This window comes from Aythya ferina (genome assembly GCF_964211825.1).
Source record: "Aythya ferina genome assembly, chromosome: 5".
Taxonomy (NCBI): Eukaryota; Metazoa; Chordata; class Aves; order Anseriformes; family Anatidae; genus Aythya; species Aythya ferina.
Genome location: NC_140301.1, coordinates 43,764,723 through 43,790,660, shown reverse-complemented (window position 1 = coordinate 43,790,660; position 25,938 = coordinate 43,764,723). Strand labels below are relative to the sequence as shown.

At 48.0% G+C, this 25,938-nt stretch overlaps 2 long non-coding RNA genes across 2 annotated transcripts in view; both read right to left on the bottom strand.

The window, feature by feature from the left end:
* Nucleotides 1-25,938, bottom strand: part of LOC311437395 — a 152,017-nt gene that overhangs the window by 40,975 nt on the left and 85,104 nt on the right. The window lies entirely within an intron of this gene.
* LOC311437398 overlaps nucleotides 17,659-25,938 on the bottom strand; it is a 37,293-nt gene continuing 29,013 nt past the window's right edge. The window contains exon 2 of the long non-coding RNA XR_014693441.1: nucleotides 17,659-18,409. This is a non-coding gene — a long non-coding RNA (uncharacterized lncRNA). The remainder of the gene's footprint in view (nucleotides 18,410-25,938) is intronic.

Here is a 25,938-nt window from a genome sequence, read left to right as displayed (position 1 = left end):
GTTTGGAAGGTATTTTGTGTTTTGGAGCCTGGTGTAATTGGCTGTGCTGGGGGTCATCCATATTTAACTGGTGTCTGGCCAAAATGACCCGCCTGCCTGTTACCTGCTCAGCCCCCAGCACTGCAAAGCCGATGGGAGAGGGGCTGGTCTCTCATGGGAGATACTGACACCTCACATGCCGCCTCTGACCTCTGCCTGCTCTGCACATGCTCAGCTGAGGAAGAAAAAGCCATTCAGGACCTTGGTTTTGAGCCCACCTTTTGGCAACACGTTCCAGACAGCTGTCCTGAGGCCAAATGGCACAAGGGGTGGTACAGACACAGACCCCCAGGCTCTTCTGGTCACCCAGCTTAACCTTTATAGTACAGCCTGCTGAATAACTGCTGGCATCCAGAGCAGGTACAAGGAGCCTGTAATCCCTGCTCTATTCAAGCACATTGCCTTGATCTCACCACAGGCAGAGCCTCACATCAAATGTTCTCAGTGAGCCTTCAGGTCTATGCTTTGACCACATCTCCTTTCCTTTTTTCCATCTTATTTCATTCCTGATTGAGGGTGAAGAGAAGAAAAGCAAAGTTGCAGGAAGATGGAGGCACGTGCTGGGAAATCACAAGTTGTAGAAGTGATGGGAGCTGTACATGGGACTTTCCACTTCCTTTTCACCAGAGCTTTCCTGAGGTGTTGGCCAACACCTGTGCACAACCAGTCAGGGAGCTAGTTCAGGAGTCAGCTCAGCTCCTTACTTCCTCAGAAGCATTTTGGCTCTGCAGGCTACCTGTGTGTCTGCTGAGACGCCCCTGCACCTTTCAGGTGGAAGATGCTCTACAAAGGGCTCCTGCTCCTTCTGAGCAGCTGTGCCTGGTGTTCAATGTGCATATCCTCATTTTCCAATGTGCTACTAAAAACATCACAGAAGAAATTCAGGTGCCACCCAGAGACTCTCCACAGTCCAAGAGTGAGAATTGCTTCCCTGTCTGAGAGAGTCTGCCTTAGTAGAAGTGGAGATGCCTTTTCAAAACCAGCACTCACCTGCAGCCAGGAGTTTTAGGCTTGGTAAGGACACCACTGAGTACCGGCGAGCTGCCCGTGTGAATCCCAACAGCCCTGTTTGACTGTAGCAATCCAGACGTTATTCCTGTGACACTTTGCTAGCACTGTCTGCTTACATCCCCTTGAAACTTTCCTGCCCTGTGAACACAATCCTAATGATTTTGGTGCACGTTGTGTTGATCGTCTATCACTTCATTTTCCTTAGCAGAAAGCTTAACACTAGTCTTAGCGCCGCAATTACTACGAGTGCCACTGCCGAAGAAAGTCCCAAGCCACCTGCCATAGTCCGCTCCTCATGCTTGCGGAAGCAAACCTACTAAGGCTATCCTAGCACATGTCCTACATACAGGGACCTTCACTAAGCAAGCATTATCCGGTTGCAATTCCTTTTCCCCCTTCCTTCCCTCCACACCCCTAAACCCAGCCACGGCGCAGTCACTTTGCTCCGCAGCTCGGTAATTTCAGGCTAGAGTTAGCATTTAACCAGTCAGAATGGTGCAAGCCCGTATAATTACTGCTGGGATTGTGCTGTGTCGGCCCCGTGTAACGAACTCTCCTCAAATAACCCAGCTTGAATGTCAGAGCCCGTGCTGTATTGTGTTTCACATTCTGGCTGTGGGAGCCTTTCCCCAGCAGGAGTCAGGGTAACAAATCCCTTGCTCTCACAGGAGGGCCCCATAAAATGAATGGTGCTGGATCTCACGCTCCTGAGGAGGTCTCGCTTACTTCAGCCCTCACCGCTCGTAGCAGGAGTGACCATAGGGGATGGAAGGAGGGAAGGGTGGGCTGGCAAGCTTCTCCCCACCATCGCCCCTGTGTTACAGCATCGGGATTCTGCTCTCCCCTTGAATCTATATTTTCATACAGATGTTTAACCAGAAAAAAAAAAAAGAAAAAAAGAAAAAGAGAGGATAACCACTGAGGCTGAGCTTGCATTGAATGCATCTGATAGAAATTCTGCACGCGAACTCCCAGCTCAGCTGCGAGGAGCACCCATGTCAATATGTATGAGGGGCTGTACCAAATGAGACAGTTCCCCCGCACTCCACACGTGCTGGTGCCAAAAAAAAACCCATTCCCTCCTGGAGCAGCTGGCAGCATCCCCTCCACCAAGCCCTGCGGCCGCCTCTCCATCCGTGTCAGAAACCTGAACTCCCCCACTTCTCCTTGGGAGAGGGAGGCTGTTCCCTGAACTATCTCCCGTCTCTTGTTATCTTCCTTTCCTCGTCAGCCAGTGAACTGTGAAGCGGCAGCAGAGAGAAAAATGAACTCTGACCTCATTTTTCCCCCTTACAATTAGCTAGAACTGTGCTTTTTATTTTTATTTTTCTTTTCCCCTCCACACTTTCTAAATGATTAATAAGACAATTTGGTCCCTAGCTTCTGCAGTGAGGCGAGTGTGCTGACAAAGCACTGCGATGCCTCTTCCAGGTCACCCGGCAGCAGGCCATGTCTTTATGAAAACATAAAAATTGGAGGGACTTATTTGAGGAATTTGGAGACTGAGACGCAGGAATTTCGCCCTTCAGACCCTGGCAACTGCCTGTCTGCAGTGGTCTCTGAGCACCAGCGCCTGCCATGGAAAGGAGCAGCTGCTTAACAGCAACCTGTGAGCTTTGAAAAACAGTTTTTTTCTCTTACTTCATTGTATTTATTTTGAATACTCAGCCACTGCCCTTTACCTGCTTTGTGTGGTGTGCAGCAAGCTGGATCTGATGGCAAAAGACAGACCTCTAAGCACCCTCGATGGCAATGTACCAGGACTTGTCACTCCTGATTGCTCTTCCACCTCTGCTCATCCCTCTCTTGACTCTCCTAATCCCCTGTTAGGGTGGAAAGAAGGGAATTAAGGTCATGTGCAGTCTCTTCTCTTGGCTAGTTCTTTCAGTGTCTGTGCCTGCTTTGTGCCACCTGGTGCATGGGGAGAACGAAGAAGCCTGTGTGTGCTTTGCTGGGGTGGGGAGGACTGGTGCTGCTCCCACTGTATCACTGGGGCTGATGTGTAATATGTTCCTGCATCCTGGTGCCCTCACTGCATCACCATCTCGTCCAAGGGACAGCACTGGGGGGACTCACTGAGAGGAGAAGCCAGCACGGAGCCACCTACAGAGCCTCCGAGACAACGGCGAGCCTTTTATCCCATCCACGTGGTTACTTGGCTTTCAAAGCCTGGAAGAGGCTATGTGTGGAGAGCAAGGCTCTCCTGGCTTCACCCATGGAGTGTCAGCCCCGTAGGGTTTTGATGGGCTTGGTTTCATCCGCCCCCACCCGACCTGCAGGGGACAGGGGCCGCATGGCTCGCTTGGCCTCTCATGCCCGAGGAGGCCTCCCCTGCTCCGCGCGTCCTTCTGAGAGGAGCTGTTATCTGTCCAGATGTTCAGGAGGGGGAGGACTCTGAGGAGCCTCCTCCAATACCTCCAACAAGTTCTCCTTTCCCCGGCAGATGCTTCCCATTCCTCCCACCATGCAGATGGTGGTGCCCATGGGGCCGAGGGCCACGGCCTTGTGAATGGCCATGGCGAGGGGAAGGAGCTGCCGCTGCCGCCCCCCGAGCTGCATAGTGCTGGAGATGCCTTGCTATTCCGTGGATGCCACTCAATAATTAAAAGCTCACGTGCAGTTGTTTATTAAATGCTAGTTTTCAGTCACCGTGATGAATTTTTTACTGCAGTGCCTCCCAGGAGCGAGGCTGTTTGGGCTCCCGTCGTGCTCTGCAAGCCGCAAGCAGCCAGAGAGGCTGAATTCCTTTCTCTAGGAGTTGACAGTCCAAATAAACAAGGCAGACAAAGGAGAGGAGGGGAAACAGAAGCTCAGGGGAGGTGAAGTGAGTTGTCCAAGGTCATGCAGCAGGTCAGTGCCAAAGCTGGGAGCAGAACCCACACTGCCAGCTCCTGCTCTCAGGCCCTACCTCCCCAGGGAAGACTGGGCGAAAATAATTTATGAGACAAAGAGCTTCTATCACATTCCTCCTGGCACCATGAAGTTCTTCAGCTTGTGCAAATAAAACACAGCCAGATAAAGAGGCAACTGGGCACCAGTTGTATTTTGGTATGCTAGGTCTTTATTTCTCCATGTTAGTAATGTTAACTTTACTAATTCTTTAAGTAATTCTTTACCAGCTAAACCAACCCATCAGCTGGGCAGAGGTACCAGAGCGGAGAGAGAGCATTGCTTTGGGTCACTGATCTGGTGGGGTGCTGAGCATGGATGTTATCTGCTGCAAGTAAGGCACTACCCTCCAGCTCTCAGCCAGCGTGGCTTGGAGGTCACAGAATCGTAGGATGGTTTGGGTTGGAGGAGAGCTTAATAATTGTCTAATTCCAAGCCCCTGCTCATGGAGATGAACTCCCTCCTGCTGCTCGCTGGCACCAAGGCACGTGGAGGTGCTGAGAAGCAGCCTGGGCTGCTGTGAGGGGAGAGAGGGAAGAGTGCAGTGAGTCAAGTAACCAACCCTGCTCCATCATGCTTTCCCTTCAGAAAGACAGGAACAAGCTAGTAAGGCCCAAACGAGGAACTTCGTGTGAGTGCGACCAGGCATTGCACCATCTCGATCTGGTTTCAGAGCCTGGTGGAGGTGGCGATGCTGCTGCTTGCAGGGAAAACACCATCAAGGAAGCAAAGCAGCTTCCCAAGGGACTGGAGCAGAACTGTTATACGTGGTGCTCTCTCAGTACCAGTGGAGGCATTGTTGCTTTCATATTCCATAATTCACATTTCATTTCTTGCTAGGGAAATTGAGGATCCTGCTGTACACTGCAGCCACATGGGTGCACACACCTCACCATGAAAACAGTATCAGCGAGCACTCCCTTTACTCCTTCAGACCACAAGATGTTAGCATAATCCTTACATGCTTTTTTTTTTTTTTTTTTAACTATCTTTTACTAGACAGTGGGTGGTTTGTTCTTACACTGCTGTGGTAGGGAGGGCTGGAGGCTGGATGAGGATTTCTGACGTGCACGTGAGGGGCCATCAAGTTCAGGGCCCAAGCCCCTGCACCCTTGCCTCGCCTGCGCAATGAGGCAATAACCTTCCCGAAACCAGACCGCCCTCCTGTCCCCACACTGCCATCCTTCAGGGAGCACGTTTCTGAGAAGAGCTGCAGCATCATGCAAACACCTGTTTGGGAAGCTGGAGAAATGACTGTTCTTGGTTGCTTTTCTTTTTTTTTTTTTTTTTTTTTTCCTCTTCTTTTCATTTTTTTTTTCAGTGGATTGGATGATCTTTCCTTAGCAGAAGTTAAACACAGGACTTTCTAGCTCCCCTTCTCCTTCTGCCCCCAGTTAATTTCCTTGCAGAGCAAGAAGGGCCCGATCTGCTTGATGGCAGGGCTAGGCACTGGGAGCCACTCAAGCCATCCTGTCTGGCCGAAATGTCACCAACTGCTGTTGTTAATTATCTGCAAAAGGTTCATTATCTCCCACGTAAGGTTTTATTGCTCAGCTGCTGCGAGGACATGTGCCACTCGTGCCCTGGGGTGGCCCTGATGTCCTCAGACCTCCCTCACCCCATCCAAGGCTCAGGAGGTTCTCAGAGCAAGACACGGAGCACAGCAGCATCTGCATGAACTTATGGTAGCAAAACGGGGGTGGAATAGGGAAGATAGCCCACAAGTCCCCATTTATGCTCTGTGGTAGGTCTTTGTGGAAGAGCACTTGTATCAGCTCCCAGCATACTGCCATGGGACTGCCTGACTGATAAAAGAGCAAGGAAGAAAAAAAAGGCAAGCAGAAAGTTAATTAAGTAGCACAGCAGTTTAGCAATGGATTCCCTGAAAGCCTAGGTGTTTTCCTGGAGGCTGGGCCATCAGGTGCCCCATCTACTGAGGGGCTGCAACAATACTGCCTGGCCACCGGGAAGGCTCAGACAGAGGCAGAGAAGTTGGCAGGAACCATTCATTTCATCCTATGACAGCCTTTGGAAGTCCAATATTTTCCCTCCCCCCAAAATGTGAACATGAAGCACAGATCCCAGCATCTTTCATGAACCAAGGAGCCAGAAAGAAAAAAATAATCCCATCCTAGCAAAAGCTCAGGTTTTGATAAATTGATTATTTGACCGTAAGAGAGAAAAACACATGAAAATTGGACTGGAAAATCCACACAGCTCTGTAAAGAGTCTTGAAGCACGTGGTAGCCCTCTGTGTTCTGAGGTCAGACCTGAGTGTACCTAAAGGTTTTTGGTCTAGTTCTGGATTAGCCTGTGAAGTTCCTGGGCCCTGTTAGCTCATCTCTGATGGCAGTGCCAAGAGCACTGTGATCGTGTGGTTAATGTGCAATGTGAACATTCAGCTATGTGGTTTAGACAAGCAATGGAGAGTACTGGGCCATAATCTTCTGTCAGCACAAACTGGACTGGTGCCACCCAAGTTGTCAGAGATGTTTTTGACTGATCACCTGTGAATAAGAGCTCCTGGCCCGGATGCCTGTTTGAACCTTGCCCAAGTGCTTCTTTGGCCTGGAAATGGCAAGAGTTAACCAGAATCAGAAAAACTGGTTTCAGCAGGGTCAGGCATACTGCAAGACAGCATTCCTCAGAGTATTTCGGTTCCTCTACCTCCAGTCAAATCCCAAAGAGGGCAGAGGAATGTGAAAGTTGAAAAAAATGTTGACTGAACTTTACAAACTCAACAGAAGGGTCAAGTGTAGTTTGGTTCAAGTCTCAAGTGAAGAATGGATATGGATCTTCACCTACTGGCGCAGGTTCACGCATCCCTGGTTCAAACACAACGTCATGACCATTGGCCAGGGGGATGGTGGGGCAGTGGACTGAACGTAATCCTCACTCAACATCTGACAGCAACAGGAAAAAATGCTTGGTTTAACAAATGTGTCCTTCTCAGCACTTTCAGTTCAATAAAGGGCTGAAAAAGGGCAAGAGATACCTTCCTGCAGGCCTGTGGCCAGGCAAAGCCCCCGTGATGCCAGCAGCATTGTGCATGGGTGCCCACGGGGCTGGTATGGCTGCACCTCCCCTCTGCTAGGAGAAGGACATGTGCCCAAGGCCAAAGGGCTACCCTGAGATTTGGGGAGCTCCAGAAGGTCTCCGTGGCCACCCAACAGCCGCACGCAGGGCACGTGTGGGGCATTTGAGAGCTTCAGCTCAATCCTCTGTGCTGCCACCAGTTTCTTGTGAGGTTTGGGGCAAGTCAGTAAGATGTCCTTTTTTAAGAAGTCCTCAGGAGACCATAGGGATAAATAAGAGGCTCTGAGATACCATGGAGGGCAGGGAAGGGTGCCACACAGGCATGAAGGATGGAAGTTATGCAAAGATTCATCATTCACCCATTTTGAGGCAAGGCTAAGGACTCTGCTCATTCCTGCACTTCCAAATTCATATAAAAGTCCCTTAGCAGGAAGGCCAGTGCCACTTAGAGGTTACCTGGAGTGCTGTTTTAAACGGGTGTCTGGAGGAATACAAGCAGGACTTTTGGGTTGTTTTCTCTCCCTTCTTCACTCACCCTCTCACTTTAGAGACTCTGAATTGGCTAGAAACAGCAAGCAAAGACAAAAAGAGAGCTTAACTATTAATAAGGGTGGACAATGGTTAGGGAGGTACCTAAGATCCCTGGTTATAACTAACCAGCCAGCATCTTATCTCTGTGTCATTGAGTTTGGGGTTGTTTTCTGGCAAGCTAGCCTTGGCTAAAGTCTTTTGGGGAGTTAATGAGCCAGGAGAGTCATCTCCTCTGTGGCCATATTTTTAGCCCACAGTTTGTGCAGTATTCATGGCATATGAGCGTCTTGTCTTTGGCTGCTTGGCCATGGCGACATGGGGAAGAAGACTGCCAGAAAGGCTGCTCACAACAAAACCATCCATGGGACTTCCTCCACTTCTCAAAGAAACCTATTCTGTAACATCCCAAGATCCACACAACGGCACACATTGGCACCAAAACCTGGCTTGTTCTTCAGCTGTCTGGTTAGGATCCTCAGAGGGCTATAAAAGAAATAAAAAAGGTGCTCTGATATGCCTCTTGTGTTTGAGATGCTAGTTGTCATACAGTAACAAAAGCAGGGAGAATGTCAGATTCATTGACCTAAAAAAGAAGAAAAGCCAGAATATCTAACACTTAGTAATAGCCAGGGATAAGGGTTGGGGCAGCAGCTGGGCAGCTCTTTTGGGGTTGTCACTAAAAATTGGCATTCGGAGGGTGGGTCAGAGTTTGTGGTCAGAGAAATGTCTTTAACCAGTTGGTATCTACTGCCTCTGTGCCCCTGGAGTAACATGCAGGTGGCTTTGAGCACTGACAAAAACAAGTTTTCACTCACATCAGCACTCCCAAGCTTGTGCAATGCTAAAAGAGGGAACCACAGGCCCATGAGCAAGGCCACCAGCTGAATCCTGACCTCAGCATCTTTTTGGTAGGTGACAGCTTAAAAGCAGGAAGGACAAGCAAAGGAGTATGAATGCACCAAGAGCCACCTGAATCCTCCCCTCAGATGCGAGCTGAATCCCATAATCAGCCGTTTCAGAAAGTCCAGCAAAGTTCAGAGCTCTGACACGGTCCGTATAGTCTGGAAACTTTTAAGTAAACATCCTGACTTCTGAATTGCATAGAAGACTGGAAGCAACCTTACTGCTTGCTCAGATACCATGTGAGACTTGCTGCATTGCCAGGTAGGGGAAAAATCCACCTTGGCTTAATCTATAAACAGTGTGCTACTTGGTAAAAGGCAGGAGGAATATGGGAATATGTATTTCAAAGGAAGTATATCTGGGAATTAGAGCAGTTTTGCTGATTATTCATTCTGGCCTCCTGTTGTGAAGGATGTTGTAGATACTGGCCCATCAGTTGCTATCAGAATTGTTTTCCTGTCTTCCAAGTTTTTGAAGCTTTTGTGTGATCCCTGGATCTGCTCACTGTTGATGGACATGGTTGTATCCTCATGAACTGATGGAACTGGGGCTGTTGGACTTAAAATGCAAAGGGCCCGGTAGGAATTATCTCAGAAAGAAAAGGAGTGTGCAAGCCATGCTGCATTGACAGACTGCTGGTCTTGCTTTGGGAGGGTATCTGCAGAACCCAAGAAAGGAATATACAGAGGGCTTATTATTACAGAAAAGAGCCTCAAGTCTTTCCCCCCATACCCCAAAATAGGACTGCATTTTAAAAACACTTATCAGCATGGAGACGATCTTCATGCCTTGCGTAAAATCTAGCTTTTCCCAAGTGGCATCTGCAAACATGCCCTATTTTCGTCCCGCAGGTCTCAGCCTGCTTAGCAGCTGGATCTTGGAGGAAAAGGACTGCAGCTTGGAGCCAGCCATCAGTCCCCATGTCTCTGTGTGTGCATTGCTATAATGCAATGCAAAGAGCCTTGCTGCTTGGAGAATAATCAGTAGACTAAGTGAGAAGCTCAGCTTTTCAATTCTGTGAAAATCACCAGAACCAGAAATTATTTTTTTTTCTTTGTTTGTTTTGCTTTCCTGAATCAGGACAAAACCAGGACTCATATAACTTTCTTGAAGTCTGAGTTACAATGAATATGTGCAAAAATCAACAGCAACAAAATGTTGTGTGTCAGCGTTGACCTTTCCCAACTTGTTTTATCTTTCTTTGACTCCACACTCACTCTGTTTATAATACTATTACTGAACCTAAAATACTTTCGGTGCAGGATTCCCCAGAGCTGAAACAACTGAGAATGTTTGCATTCACTGCTATTGAAACTCAGCATTTTTTCCACCAGTATTTTGGCTTTGGGGTAACTGGCATTTTCAGGCTCCCAAAATGAAACTGTTTTGAAGAAGAAGAACTGACTGCTTTGAAGAATGAGACTGACCAAGGGTCCTGGAATAGCCTGCAAGGAGGAGCTCAGCTGCCTGTACAAGAGCCTTTTGCAATGCCCCATCACCATCCCTATAACTTAAACCCCCAGTGGAGGGACCCCCTCCTTGGCCACAGCAGACAGGTTTTGTGCTGCATGCATGAAGCACATGCAAGATAGGAGGCATATGCCAGCCCCTTCAGACATGAAGCACCTGCAGATGGATGCTCTGGGATGCAGGATGTGCTTGCTGCAGAGTCTCGGGATTCACCCTCTGCCTTCACTAAGCATGCTCCAGGCAAGGGGGGAGAAGCCAGGGAATGAGCTGAAACACCGCTTTTTCCCCCAAACCATGCCCTTCGCTGCTGCTGTTTGCTCCGATCTTGATAAACAAAATGCAAACAGCGCGAGCCGCTCAGATCGCTTCCTCCCTCTGACGGGGGAATGAGCTCAGCAAGCCTCAGCCAAATCCCGCAGGGGTAATTTAATCACATTCATACTCCGTCGTCTGCCTCAGTTCCCCCACTTGGCCGTGTTATGTCTCTGTGCTTCCTGTTGTGGCATCCTTGGCATTCCCCGCGGCGCTCGCAGCCGCATTGCTTTTCCCCGTACGTCACTGCCCAGCACTCCTGGCCCTACGCACATGCACTGTCAGAGGCAGGGGGATGCATTCCTGGGATGGATAGGTAAAAACTCGTTCGGACCTATTCAGCCCAGGAGGTCTGGGCAGGGAATTAATTGTGCATTGGCGTCATCTCGGGAGAAGGGAGCCCCAGGGCAACATTTACAGATAGGTCTGATTTTAGGGGATGGATGGGATCTACACTCCAGGATGGTGATTCCCTCCTGGTGAAGGCTGCTATGGGAAATTTCATGAGAGTTTGAGAAAGAGCACAAAACTCACAGGTGCTGAAGGCACACCTCCTAATGAACAAATTAACAGCACATTCCCAGACCTCATCAGCAAGGGTTCTGCACACAACCCCAAATGATGGAAAAATCTATTTTAGGAATGCTCAGGGAACTTCTCTGGATGTGATTTTTATTATTATTATTTGTGCACTGAAATGTAATATTTTGTGCATTGCTGCAAGTACAACATCTGCTTAGTGCCCAGGGTCCGGACACAGTATGCTCTGAAAGATGGTGGGTAGGAGCCTTTTGGGGAGTTGTAAGGGATGAGAACCCCTTTGGAAGCATCCACCTGCAACCAATATCAGTGTTTTGTCTCATAGGTGAATATATATTGAACACAAAAGGTTTAATTTTCATGGTATAATTGATTTGTGCTCTTGTCCACCTAAATACATAGGTGAACGAGGGAGTAATTAATGAGTGACTGGGATAAGAAGTGGAAGATGCTGCATATAGGGGCAGAGGACAGAGTGCCAAAAATGCCATCAGTTATGTGACACCACTGCCCATCTTGATGGAAGTCACACAGGTAAAGTGCATTGTCAGTATTGCTAATTTGCAAACCAACAAATGTTTTCTCCATCAAAATTTCCAAAGATCTTCAAATCTTAATCAATTGTTGGCTGTTGCTTGCCCAGTTGCCTCTGGTCCTGCGGCAGCATCCTGCAGGTGTTATTCAAGCTCTTTGGGGCTTCACGTGCCATTTGTTGCTCCAGACTGCCAGTTTTGGCTGTTCCTCCAACTGCTGGACAGGAGGAGAAGAGCCGTAAGGTGGGATACAACCCCTGGGAATCCTGGTGCAAACACTGGAGGGAAGGCGTGTTTGCTGGGGAGGGGAGAAAAGACAGTATGTTTTCTGGTATGTTTTTTCAGAGAGAGCCAGGATTTTAGGTGATACAACTTGCCTCGAGTTTGGCTGAGTCCTGTGAAATGATTAAATATTACTGCACTTGATCAAGCCAGCCCTGGGTTTCTTCCTGAGATCACCCTTGGGGTGAGATTTTTCAGATTCAGCCTCTTCCAAAAAATGATTTTTTGTTCTGGAAAGCTTGAGGTCCCAGCAATGTCTTTCAAAAGATCCTCTGCATTCAGGAGCCCTTCTAATGACGGATGTGGTGGAGGGAGGCAACCCTACATGAAGAAAGGAGCTGAGCTATTGTGTGGATGTAGCTTCAAAAAGCGATGGAAATGTTGAGAAGGTTTACATTGATCCCGGGAGATTTCAGGATATGGATCCCTGGGAAAGCCAGACAAATAATGCCTCTGATGGATGCAGACCATGAGAAGTCCTTAAGAACCAGGTGAACTTTCCTGACCTGGGCTGCAGCATCCACATGCTTCCTCATTGCAAATAAACTCTAAAAGAGGAAAAAAAGGTTCCCACATCCATGTTACAGGGGTACACTGGAGCAGTCAGTGCAGGTTTCTGGGGAAGGGAAGCACAGGCATAACTTGGTCTGAGATTTGATTGATATTCTCAGTTATTACAAATCCAGCAAGACTTGTATAATGATCCAATCAGCCTTGCCACCGGAGTCTTCAAAAATAAAGGGAAGATCAGTGATGATGCCAGCTTTATGCTGAACATAAACATAACCTGAATAACTATGGTATTAACAGAGGCATCAGGACACTGAGAAGGCAGTATAAAGCACTGACAGGTTAGGGAGTTGGAAAGTTGAGATGTGGTCTGTTTATCCCTCATTTCAAGTTGCCAAGTGCAAGATAAGACAGATTGGATGTGTAGCAGTTGTCAGCCTTTGGGACTGGAGCAGCCTTTGAGCCTGCTAAGATCACGCTGAAGATGTGTAAAGAGCTACAAAGAAGCTAAAGAGGAAAATTAAAATGTGGATGACTCATGCTTGCTATTAAAACGAGTGGTTACACTTTGCTGATAATCTCTTGGTACCTCATTTCCCCCACTATGAAATTAGGATAAGAAATTGCCCTTATCTCGCAGGTAAACCACAAAGGCATACTCATTAAAGGCTGGGTAATATTTGTAAAGCCCGCAGACGCACGTTGAGAGCATCGTGAAAACAACCAGAAACTAAAGCCTGAGTTAAGACAACATTTTCTAAGTGGGAGCCATCACTCTTGTGACAATGTTTACTTACAATGACTTTTATCTCTGCCATGCCAGTCAAGTCACTTAATCATTGCATTTGATGGATGCTGGGGCAGCACGGCCACAATTGCTCATTGTCAGGCTGATACAGGGGTCACAGGCTTTGCTAGGCTGGGGCTCAAAATCCCAAAGCCCCCCCTGTCACGTCTGTCAGGAGAAGAATCATAAATTTACTCATTTAGCTTCGGTGTGGGGTAGTAGCTGGTGCCGCCTTTATCTGTTTCTCCTGAAAAAATAAACCTGGCACCACCATCTCCATCGCAGCACGGCGGAGCCGCAAGGTGTTGTTAATCTTCCCAGTGTGGAACGGAGCTTTTAGGGGCAGTGAGGGAGGGCACAGAGCCATGGGGTGAGCCAAAATGCCTCCACAGTATTGCCCAGGGCAGGCTGGGTGGGCGGTGGGAGCTGCCAGGTGATGCTGGGGGACCGCAGCCTGCCGCTGCTGTTATCTCAAGGACAGAAAGGAAAGGAAGGAGTCGACGCACTGCGGCTCACCCTTTACAATTTAGTATCCTGTCTGCAGCATTAAGTAGCCCACATAGTTCAAGAAGCATCCAGGAGGGATGCTCAAGAAAAGGATAAGGAGGATCAGAGGTAGAACAGCTCTGATGCTAGCTATTAATGCCCAAATATCTTATTTATTTATTTATTTTTGGCCATAAAAACATCCCTTTTCCAACTTCTGTTAACGTGCTCTCACAAAGCTGTTGACACCACCGTTACCCACACAGGCACCCATCCTTCCTGCACCCAGCTGCACCCATGGCTCCAGCTCGGTGCCAGTAGCATCACCACTGCTCCAGTGCTTTTATCTGCCCCAGCGCCCCATGTGAGGCACAGGTCTTGGGGGGCTCCTCACCCCAGTGACAACAGCACCGACCTGCAGGAGTGTGGGGCGACTGCTGGACCGCAGCTTGGAGGCGGGCAGGTGGAGGCGAGGGGAAGCAGGAGGAGGAGCAGAAGGGATGGGGCACGGGGTGAGCAGAGGCAGAGGGAGCACTGTGGACTTTATTCTCTGGCTGCCGGAACATGAACACTGAAATCTCTGCTTGGATCTGGATTTGTTGACACAAAATCAACCGCCTGGATGCGGGGGGATGGAAGCAATTTATTTACCTGCTACATTCCCGGTGCTGCCTGTCTCAGGAACATAACTCCACGGAGCAGTTGTATTGTATCTGCCTGTCTCTTATCTAATGTGTAACCTCCTGGACTGAAGACATAATGTACTGTCTATCCTTTCTGAGATAAAAATAAAGCATATAAAAACACACACACACACACACAAACCCAGGCCAAAAATTCCCTTCGGGGAACATACTGTGACTAGATAAGAAGGTACTAGCTGGCACGTAGTTACCTCTTCTTTTCCTAACTGGGACACCCAGGGAAAGGGTGGAGTTGGGTCTGCTGGGGCTGCAGTGAAGCAGAAGAACCCAGACTGGCCTCCCAGGGCCACCGAAACCAACCCACTGCTCAGCTTTTCACTCCTCCCAGCTTCTCTTTGTATTTCCAAAGCAATATAATTGACAGGGGAGAATAGCATCCCTTGAGATCAATATTTAGAGCCAGTACTTGCACAGGAGCTTAAAAACAATAGAGCCACACCGGTGCTTCTTATCAGCATTTTCTGATGGCCCCATGGTTTGGCAACAAGCAAGGCAGAAGGAGTCCCCCAGACATGGTCTTGTACCACCCTGCCTCCCCTGGGAGATGTGCTGCATTACTGACTGACACCTGGGAGGAACTGGATGATCCAAATCTGTCCCCAGAACACCACCACCAACCTCAGAAGCAGCTCCTCAATGCCTCACACTTTAGCCAAAATCCCTGCTTAATCCCGTGTGCTTCTACAGCAGCAGCAAAACCCCTCAAATTCCTCCCTCCATCAGCTCTTCTGGCCCTCGAGCACTTTCAGGGAGAACAGTACTTAGGAATCCAGCAAAGCCTGACTATATTTTTGATTTATCTCGCTTTCGGACATGATGTGACAACCTGGGTTGCAGCCTGTTTTACCTCGACACTTCGGTACCCTGCTAAAGATGCATTTTATAGGCATTTGCATGGCTCAGCTGGAAGGAGACTCAAAACAGCCCAAAATGTCACAAGCCATGGATAGGGCTCTTTGGAAACATCTTCAGAACTAACCAGGTTAGCCAATGGCTAAGACATGTGTCCCAAAAGAGGGCATCTCATTGCCTCTTAGGTGATGAACGGGCTAAAGTCTCAAGCTGGAGTAAAAAGCTAAAAGCTGTGGAAACCCCAAGTACTTTAGAACAACTTAGAACTTCTTTTCCAGGTAGCCTCTTTTTAGTATGTCTATGAAAAAGTTAATTTCAATTTTAAGAAATGTGCTAGAATGAAGTAGTAAAACATTTGGTTCTGAAAATGTCAATATTGCATATTTGGACATTTTCTGTTGTTGTTGTTGTGCTTTTTTTTTTTTTTTTTTTTTTTTGACAAACAAAACAAAACACTGGAATTTACATTGGCTTTGCCAAAAATGTCAGTTCCATCAAAATGACATTTTGCAGTGGGAAACTGTTTTATACTGTTTTTTTCGATCTCCCTTTTGCTGACTGCTTGCGCTGAACTCTTCAGAAAAAAAAGCAGCCACGAGTTACAATGGGAACAACACACGGTGTGCCCGCACGGGTGTTTGCATGTGCAAAAACACCTTTGGTTTTTGCACTGGGAAAAGGTGCTGCACACAGGGGGGCCTTCACCTGCAGCTTGCTTGGGTTGACAACGACGATGCTGGCTGCACCACTGGTCCTTGTGATAAAGCCACCCAGCTGGTGGATGGCCCCTCTGGCACGGCCAAACCCGTGCTCGCCCCGCACACTCTGACAGCAAGTGGTGAGAAGGGACAACGCGGGGACAATCATTAACACAGGTTGCTCTGCGAACGCCAGTCTTCAGAGCATTGACTCAGTGAAGCGTACTTCCCATGGGAACTCTTAGTCCTGGCTAACTTGAGGCAGGACCGATTAGAGCAGGCAGTAAATATACTTAGCATGCTCAGGAACATACATCTAAAGCTGTTTATACACATTCCTCTGGACCAGCCAGCAACAAAAATGTCCTTACAGCTGTTCCTCCTTCCCTTCTTCCTTCTCTCCCCGTGCTGCTTCAAAAATAAAACTTGCTGGCCTCACCTAACCCTTGCTGAATTTACTCCTCTTCACCCCCAAGCCCATCAGGTCTCGTGTCCCACCAGCTCCCCAGCTCCCTGCAGGCTCCCAGCCGTAGCACTTCTGGCTGCACTGAGGCATTAATAATGCAATAGGAGCCAAGAGGAAAAGGGCTTGCATGTTTCCTTATTGTTGAGGAACTGATACCTGCTACCAAGTCACCTTCGTCACCAGCAGGCACCTTCGTCATCAGGCTGGGGCTTTGCGTACGTAGCGCGTTTAATCAGGATGAATGGCATGTTGAGAGCCATTACCCAGGCAATTAGAGCAGTGGGGGACCACTATCTAACGAGGATGGTCTCAGGGGATTGGGCTGTGGCCACAGGGACAGTTTGCAGGCAACAGAGACCCCAAATGTCACGTCCCAGAGTGCTGCCCTATGCACAGGACTGTTCCTCTTCCGAACTGATACCACACTTGATTTGGTCTGTATCGTGTGACAGGTCACATTAGCTACACAGCACTTTTCCTGTTTTCCAGATGGGGGACTGAGCCTTTTGTACCCACACCACACTGAATGACAGCAGTTACAACACAGCAATAGGGCTTAGTCCTAAAGCAAAATCTTCCCACTAAATTCCACAGTGGACCAGTGTACCCAGACTTTGTTTCGTCAGAAGCGAGGACTCACACCGTAATTTGGACTCACTCAAGATCAGAAGGACTTTTTCTTCAAAGTCATGACAAAACTCAAATATGATTAAATTCTTTACCAAAAAAACAATTATTCATTTCAAATTTGGTCAAGACAAGTTGAACATCATTACTTTGTATTTTGGACTATCTAACGCTCTACATTTTTAAAAGTTATTCCAGGTTATAAAACGTAGGACTTTTCATCCTAAAAGTGTTTCAGGACATTTTGAGTTTTAACAGAACTGCATTCTCTGAAGGAAGACCTGGTCTTCCTGTGCTTCTGCTACTGACCCTTCTGTGATTCAGCACATGGCACAAGAGAGGTGCCGGTGTGAAGCACCAACCACCCCAAGGTTCACCCAAAACCAATGCGTGCAGCCAGTTCCTAGCACCGGTCACAGGGACGTGGACTCATGAGATTGGAAGAGGACACAGTGACCTGAACACATACTGGTCACCTCTACTTTTGGTATGTTCAGTCTCTACAGTTTACGGCCCTGTAGCCACCTGAGTCAAGCCACTTCGGAAGTAGTGGAGGCCAGAAGACAGCTGATGGTCAGGTCCCCCAGGACAACATAGGAGCCCTGTGGTCAACCAGCCACACAGCACATAGAGCCAGGGAGCAGCACGAAGGAGGTATTTTGTTGCTTGAGGCTGCACCTCCATAACTGGGCAGGCAAAATAATCTGGAAGAGGGAGAGATGCATCTCCCACAGCCAAAAGGTCCAAGGAGGGCTTTTGGGTTTCCAAAGCTTTCTTCTGCTGTAGCAGCTGCTCCCAGTGTTGTAAAACCACTGGCTGCCCTCTGCCAGCTGAGCTGGAGAGCAGCTCAGAGGAAGCTACTAGGTGCTGGAGCCACGGGTCCAAGTTTTTGGAAAGAGCTCTCTGCCAAGCTCAAGGAGGCTGAGCCAGAGCATCTGGCTAAAACACACACACACACACACACAAACACACACAAAGGCAATTCTCAGAACTGGTCTAGGACAATATTTGCTCAGAATATTTTAAAGCTTAATTCCAGTGATCCCAGAGGCTTTGTGAGGACGTCTCGCTAATGGAGCAGTTCCAGGCTTTATCTGATCAGCCCTCCTCACCTTCCCTCACACTTGTGCAGTGCTTCAGGAGCTGGAGGTGATGCAACGCCTTCCGTTCTGGTTCATGAAGTCGGAAGCCCACGGCCTGGATAAGAAAAGGACATGCTCCGGGGTGTGTTTGTGACTGGAAATGTAACAGCGGGCAAGGGCTTGGAGGGAGGGGGAGGCAGGAGCAGATGTACTTGGATGAGCAAGAATGGACGACGTTGTGGTCAGAGTGCAAAACTGGTCACCTGCATTCGCTTCTGGGCTTTGGCACAGGTTGTTGCACATCTCCAGAGCAAGTGACGTGTCTGTGCTGCCTCTTCAGGCGTGGACTTGGTCTCTCTGAGCTGAGGGCCCCCTGTCGCAGGTCCCAAGTGCCACAGAGGGTTCCCTTGCATTCAGTGACTCGCAAACACAAGGGAGTGAAGACTCCAGCCATGGCTTACATGACCTGAGCACAGTCCACACTGGAAGAAGGAGATGGCAGCCTGACCAAGGTCTTTGCTGAGAAGAAGTTAAGCCCTGCAATTCCACCCATCTTCCAGATAGATAACACCCCTTCTGAAACAGTGCTTGAAGGCCATGGAGATGATCAGCCAGCCAGGAAGCCCCATCCAGGAGGGAGGTCGCTTTCATCTGTGTGAAGTGCAAAGAGGTGGAAGAAGGAAGGCAGAGAGGAGAGAAGAATAGAAGAAGCAGTGATCGTTTGAGATGACTTGATACAGCAAGAAGGGAATTTTGGATGAGACAGCCAGCAATAACGGACAACAACAAGTCTTGAGGGGGCGGCAAGAGGTAACCAACACTGCCCAGAAGAGGAGATGGCATGCACAGTACAGCAGACCTTACAGCCATCCTGCAGGAGCACCTTTGTGATAAGAAAACCATTCTGTCACTAGTGAATGTGAGCAAAGAGCAGTCTTGATAGGAAACGGGTCATTCAGTAAAATCCATGTATTAACAGTGATTGTTGACCTTCCTTGAAATTTTTTCATTATTTTTCTTCTATTGGAAATCTGAAAAGCCTTAAAGTGAAAGATCTTCAACAGCTGAAAACACATCTCTCACTTTCTGATGGAACCTGTAAATTTCCATGGAAAAAGTCAACGAAAACAAACATTTTGTCATTGACATCAACATTTTCCAGGGAGGAGGGAGAGGAGAAGGGGAAACATTATTTTTGACAAGGTCTACTGATTGGCAGAGCTCTTTAATAAATAGATCAGGCCAGAGTGCAGGACTCCAGTCCACATGGCAGAACTGCTGGTCCTTGAAAGGCTGATAGAGATCTTGTTGGCTGAGTTTCCCCCTGTGGTTGACAGAGCATTAGCTAAAGACAGGATACAGGCAACCAGTCCTGCTGAGAAGGACTGGATGCCAAACCAATGGCTGGCAAGATCTTTAAAGGCTTAATGACAGAAGGCAAATGCTCACATAGAGACCTGACCAGTAGAGAATTTGTTAGCTGGGGAACGGCAGGCTAGCCACATACCATAACACTAGTTTGCTCTCAAGGAGTGAGAGAAAAAAAAAAAAAAGAAAAAAAAAAAAAGAAAGAAAAAAGAAAAAAGAAGAGAACAAAAAAAAAATTACACAAAAAAAAAAAAAGAAAGAAAGAAAAGAAAAGAAAAAAGAAAAGAGTAGTTCTGCTGTGTAAATATTTCCAAGGTGGCTATAACCTTCCTCCAAAGAGGCAAATCCAACATTAAACATCAGGAGAATAAATCAACTACAGAGACTGGCAAAAGGCTGCGAGTCTAAATTACAGCAAGGTCAAGAGGAAGCAGGGGGCTGCTCAGAGAGAGGCAGAGCGAGAAATTCAGCACATCTGGTAGGTACAAAGCAATGCCCTTCGGGCAAAGTCGGCCCCCAGCCCACCCCTATGCGGTGCCTAGAGCTCAGCGCAGACGGGTCCGAGGGAAATCCGGCTGGGAGACAGGGGGAAAACAAAAGCAGGTGAATAAATGAGATGCAGCAGTGTAAAGGCGTGCAGCTGCTGCCTCCGCTGGTTTTTAGGGGATGCTCGCCCGCATCTGTGCCCACGCTGGAGCGGGAGCAGGAGCGTTCCCAGCCCAGCGAGCAATCCTGCAGAGCTCGCGTGAGAGCGCTGGAGCGGTTCTTCGTAAGGCTCAATGCACTTCGACAGTGCTTGACTTTGCAGGGCTCCCTGGGACCTAAAATCAATGCAGGGCATCCTTAAAGCTCCCCTAAATGTCCATGGGGAGGGGGTAGGTCTGAGCATTGGCTCAGAGAACAGGAGTCCGAGCAGATCTCTGAAGAAGAGAATAAAAGAGGAGCGTGCAGTCGATTTTCCTGTTGATTTGGAGAGACTTCCAATCAAGCGTCCTTTGGAGGCATAACAGAGTGGGTTGCAGCCAAAAAACATATTTACAGGAAAATGGCCATAAAAAGAGTATAGGGCCTGAATGCACATGCAGAGACATAGCATGGATAGCAAAGAGAAAACCAGGGCAAGGAGCTGGAAAAAGAAGAATAGGAAAGGTTTTGTTTAAAGGGAGTTGGAGACAAAAGTAGGTCAGGGACTGATAGTGCTTTGTGGGGATGTACGGCGGCACAAGTCGCTGGCATCCAGTACCAGTAGCTGTGCTGAGCCCACCTGGGTGGCAGGGCCACCAGAATCCCCACCGTCAGGCTCCCCTGGAAGCATCACAGATGCTTCCATTGGATGTTGGTGGGGTTCACACAAGCAATTTCTTGGTGTTCAGTCAGATGCCTCGCTGGAAGGCTTCTCAGCACTGTAACACCTCAATTTGCTTTGAGCTTTGTATGGTCCCAGATCAATACTTTGACCTCTGCCTGTGTTTAGGCTTGAGTTTGTCACTAATATAAAACAAGAGAAATCCAAACATGGATTCCAAGTGCACCACATTTGGGAAAATGTTATCAACGCTTCAAAGTACCGCACTAACATTTGAATACTTTATAGTGTAAGTTCCTTTTAACGTTGCATTTATCATTTTGTGCTACATTATGTTTTGCTGTTATTTATCACAGTACCATATATAAAGAGGTTGCCATTTGTAATTTAATACAAAAGAGAGGAAGGGAAGTATGCTTTGAGAGGAACATGGATAGGACAGGAAAAAGGGGTATACATTCAAGCTGGATCAAAGCTGGAGTTCTGCTTGATGCAGTAGCTTGTACCTGATGGTAGCTAGGAAGGTGCAGGACCCCTGAGGAAAGTCTTTTCCTGGACCCCAAGAGAGCAAACTGATGTTTAGCATCCCTTCCACTTCTCCCCAAAGCACGTGCTGGTACAGTGACAAGCCTCTGTCACCCAGGCAGGTGGCACCCATCACGGACAGACACCAGGAATGGGTTCTTTCTCCCCAGTGCTTCAGCTCAGCTTTAAACTTATTCAAGGTACATGAACTCTGGAGATGAGAATAACGCAAGTATTTAAATATACAGAAACATATATGAATCCATCTTATTTAAATATGAATATCTCTCTTTAGATGCCCCCCTTTTTTTTCCACTTGTAGCTCACGCTGCCAACCTCCCCATCCCGCCTGCCTCATTGAAACACCGCTGAAGCAGCAGCTAATGTCAACATTGTGCTAACGGGTTTAGAGGAAGAGCAGAGGTGCTCCCGCACCAGGAGCATCCTCACGTTGCCCTTGGAGGTCCCCACTGCAGCCCCAGGGCTGCTGCTGCCCCCCCGGTGCTCATCCATGCCGGGAAAGGGGAGCAAGGAGGGAGGCTGAGGCACTCAGCGCCGCCAGGACGAAGCCAGTCAGGGTCAGAGTCCAGCTCGAAAAGCTCATAAAGAAGCATTTATAAGTTCTCCAGAGTGGATTTAAAGCTGGCTGTGGATACAGTGACTAAGGCTGCGATCCTCAAAGGTATTTAGGCATTTGACTCCCCAGTCAAGCCAAACCTTTGAGGATCTGGGCTCCAGCACAAGGGCTTTCTACCTAGACAAGCATGAATAATAGTTTGGGCAACAGCACTGGCCACGTGGCCCTTGGGCTGAAACCCCAAAGGACGTGGGCCTAATTAACAGCTTAGATGCTCCAGGCAGGTGGGTTTGGATTCTCCAAAGCCTCTCCGAGCTGCGTGACTTTCCTACGCATCCCAACATTTGCTCATCTCTGCCTTTCTGGGAAGATGGGAAGACGCAGGGAAACCAAGAGACTAATAAAAGATCAAGTTCAACTGAGGAACCTGACCAAGGAGCTGCTTCAACGCAGGGCTGGAGGTGCATCGTGGGGATGGGAAGAGTCATTAAAGTGCAGGGGCAATGGAAACATTTTAATTAGAGGTGGCTACTGCCTCATCTAGTCAAATGTACCATTTGGCTAAAGTTGAAACATCCCTGTGGAACATTTCAGCTTCAACCAGTTTTATCAGGAAGCTTTTCTTGGGGAAAAGGACTGACTGATGCTGTTTAGCTGGTGTTTAGGACGTTGGCCACGCTTCAAATCCCTGCTCTGCCTGATTCAGAATGATCTCAAAAACCTCTGTGAGCAGAAAAAAAATGAGGCTGGGAGGTGATGGTTTAAAAACACTGCACTGGAATGTTTAAAATATGTCAAAACCTTTTTTTTTTTTTTTCTTTTTTCTTTTTTCTAGTGGGAAATTCATCAAACCTGACACTTCCCATGAAGAGCTCTGGCTCCAATGAATCGGTGTATTTGGACACCCCCTGACCCCCCTCCCTCCCTTCTAGCACCATTTCAGCCAAATATTCTTGGCTGGTTCTAATTATACAGCCATATATTTTTATACACACATACACCCAGCGCTTACACGGGAAGGCTCAGCAATCACATCTCGGACAGGGAGGGAAGTGTTGATAAGACCTTAGCTGCTCCACAGCACGAAGGAAAAAAAAAATTAAAGTCTGAAAACTTTTTTTTTCTCTCCCCCATCCTTTACCTCGGCCTCCCAGGGAAGCCCAGCGCCGGGAGCTGGGGGCTCTGCAGATGGCAGCCACATGCAGTGGCTCCTCGGGCCCCCTCTCACCATTTCTTTTCTGCACTTCTCTAGTGCCCTCCTCAGGTTTTGCAGAAGTTCACCTGCCTCTGCATCTGGCCCTGCCGTCTGGCTGCCAGGCACCCAGCACCCTCATGGCAAGGTGAGAATTGGTCCTTTTCTCACCTGATGGGAGGAGAGGGAGCCCCAAAACCCAGAGAAGGTGATTTACTCGACCCCAAAACCCAGGGAAGGTGATTTACTCAATGATGGATTTCATCGTCAAGACCCTCAGGCTGCAGGAGATGCTTCAGGGTGGGTGCGTGACCCTGAAGAAGGCTGACTGCCCCCATGAAATGCAATATGCCTCAGGTCCTGGGACCACCAGCAAGAGCTGAGGGTGCTCAGCACCCAGTAGGATGTGCCCAGCGCCTCTTAGGATCAACCCATCGGATCAGGGCTGGTAGGGAGTGCTCCCTGAGCCTGACGCTGTAGGTAGGGTTTTGCTGGGGCTTCCTATACCTTGTGCACCTTTGAAGGAAGGGGAGTAGGGGAAAGGGTTTCCTCTGCAAATGATGAAACGGTTAAACTCGAGAGCAAACAGGCCACTCAGTTCTGCCTTTAACCCTACTGCATCAGGAGAGACCTGAGGGCCAGCCAAATCTAGCAGTTCTAGGAAATTATTAAAAAAAAAAAAAAAGAAAAAAAGAAAAACAACAAAAAACAAACAACACAACAACACATACACAGGGAGGCGGGGGGCAAAAGACCAACCTATTTTCACAAGAATCTGTCCTTGATTAGAGCAGCAATACGGCAGTGAGGAAAGAACCGATTATTCAGCAGCGAGTGCAGAAGAACAAATAAAAAAAAAAAAAAAAAAAAAAAAGCATATTTGTTCAGGGTGTGATAGAGAGCCTTCCAAAGCGCATGGAGACAATTGGAAATTAGGACTATTGAAGGGGAGGCATTTGCCACTCGGGGTGAGGAATCAAAGGGCAGTCCAGGGGAGGGAGGAGGGTGGGGTGGCCACCCCCGGGTGGCCAGTGACAGGCAGGCTCCAGTTTGTGACCTCTCCTAAAATCCTTCCAGGGGGCTTTCACATATTGTCTAGAGCACAAGCTGATTTCCACACAAGGAGGCTCCTAATGAAGATGTCCTTCAGGAGGCTAGGGGAGGAGACAGGGTAATGAAACCAGCCTGTTTGCCAAGCAGACGTTTCCGCCCCTAGCTGAAGGTGGCACGGGCGGATAGGGGAGAAACGGATGGAAAAACATACAGTTCTTCTAACTAAAGGACAGCCATGCCACGTGCATTAATCCTGAACTCCCCAAAATGCTAGGGGCTGGAGGGGAAGGTCAGGGGTCCTCACATCCCCGGGTTCTTAGTACGGAGCAGCCCTGGTCAGCCTCCCCCGGCTGCTTTGCCTCTGGTTAAGCAGCAGTCATCATTTGCCTTGGACTGACCTGGCCAGAGTTTGAACCAGCCCGAGCAGAGATTTATTAACCCTCGCAGTCGGAGATCAATAAATAGCTTCCTCTCAAGCGGGCCAACTGCCTGGAACACAAAAACATGAAACGAGCCCACCACCAATCTGCTCCCCACCCCCCCAGTAAAAGGATGCTCTAATTCCCCAACAGACAGCAATTTCTAATTTCTATATCGTTTCGAAGCCAACTGTAATATTCGCATCTAATTACATGGCTCTGGATAGCTGCCATGTAGAGTATGGCTGTTAACAACATGATTTCTACACTTCTCTGGGGTCATTTGGAAACTACCCGGACTTGCAGCCTCCCTTCTCCTCTGCTGGTCACTCAGCTGCACCATACTGCTGAGGGCAAGGTGCACCCATGAGGTTTCTGTATGGGAGCAGAAGGAGCAGATGATGTTCTCGAGGGACAAAGACACACTGAATTTCATCCATTCAACCCTGCTCTGGTTAAAAGGGAGGCTAAATGGATGATTAAAAGCTGCAGCTGGTGATTATTTTGGTTGAAAGTGTGGTGGAAGAAAGGGTGAATGTTTACTTGAAAAAAAATAATCATTTTTTTTTTCAGTCAAAAGTCAAAACCAAGGCTGGCATGTTTGGTCTGGAAGGCAAGCTGGGCATCAGAGAAAGGCAGGGAGAAGCAGGACGATGCTGTAACAAACAACATGCCACAGGACTTGTAGGCAGCCTGTAGCTCCAGTAGGCAGCTCCACTTGACTCCGAGCAAGTCACAAACATGAGCTTTTTATCTGTTTATCTGCAATCAGTGTTTTTTCAGATTTGCTAGCATGCCTTCAAACTAGAGGTGCCACTTCTGGCTCATGAAGTCCCTGAGCTGCAAACCTCCAGAGGCTGGGCTCTGCACCGCTCACCCTCTGCTTCAAAATGCCCCGGGCACTTGCTGCTGGCCACAGCCGAGTGCTCAGCGTGGACCTTCCCACTGAGTCATCCCTAGCTCTTAATTTCCCAATCTTTTCCTCCACGGCGTTCTTCTTCTTTGCTGACTCCCATCTCACATAATTCTGTTTACAAATCCTCCTGGCTGACTCAGAGCTCCTCGCACGTCTCCCTCTCCAAAATACGATGGGCTTTATTTTAGAGAGGTTTAAGAGCTCACGCAGGTGGCAGGCATCAGGAATAGCTCCCTGTTACTCCCTCTTCGGAGGCTATGCAGGAGTGTGACAACATAAGAAAACCCTCCCTGGTAAATCAGATCGCAGCTTTTGACAGTTAGTGTTTTAAGACATACTCTAGCCATAGCTAGAGCTTGGCAGGAAAGACTTTCCCTTTCTCATAAAAGATTTTGAAATTTCAAGCAACGCTCCTCTCCACATCAGAAAGAAATTGGAAGGAAATGCTGAAAATGCTCACAGACCACTAGGCAAAAACAAAAACAATGCAAAACAAAAATTGGTACAGATAAAAATAATTTCCAAATATTTGACTTGGACCTTTTTCTCTTTCTCTGTTTAATTTATTTTCTAGTAAAAATTAACTTAAATTTAAAAATGAGATGTTATTTCAATGTTAAAAAAAAAACAACAAAACAACAACAAAAAACAACACACACAACAAACCTCTAATCATTAAAAAAAAAAAAAAAAGAAAATTGTTTTAGAAGACTTGTAACCTTTTCGTAAGCTGGAAAATCTGTTAAAACCATCCCCTTTCCCACAAACGATTTCAGTTTGAATGTATTTGCCTTTTGTGGCAGAAAAAAAAAGCATGTAAAATA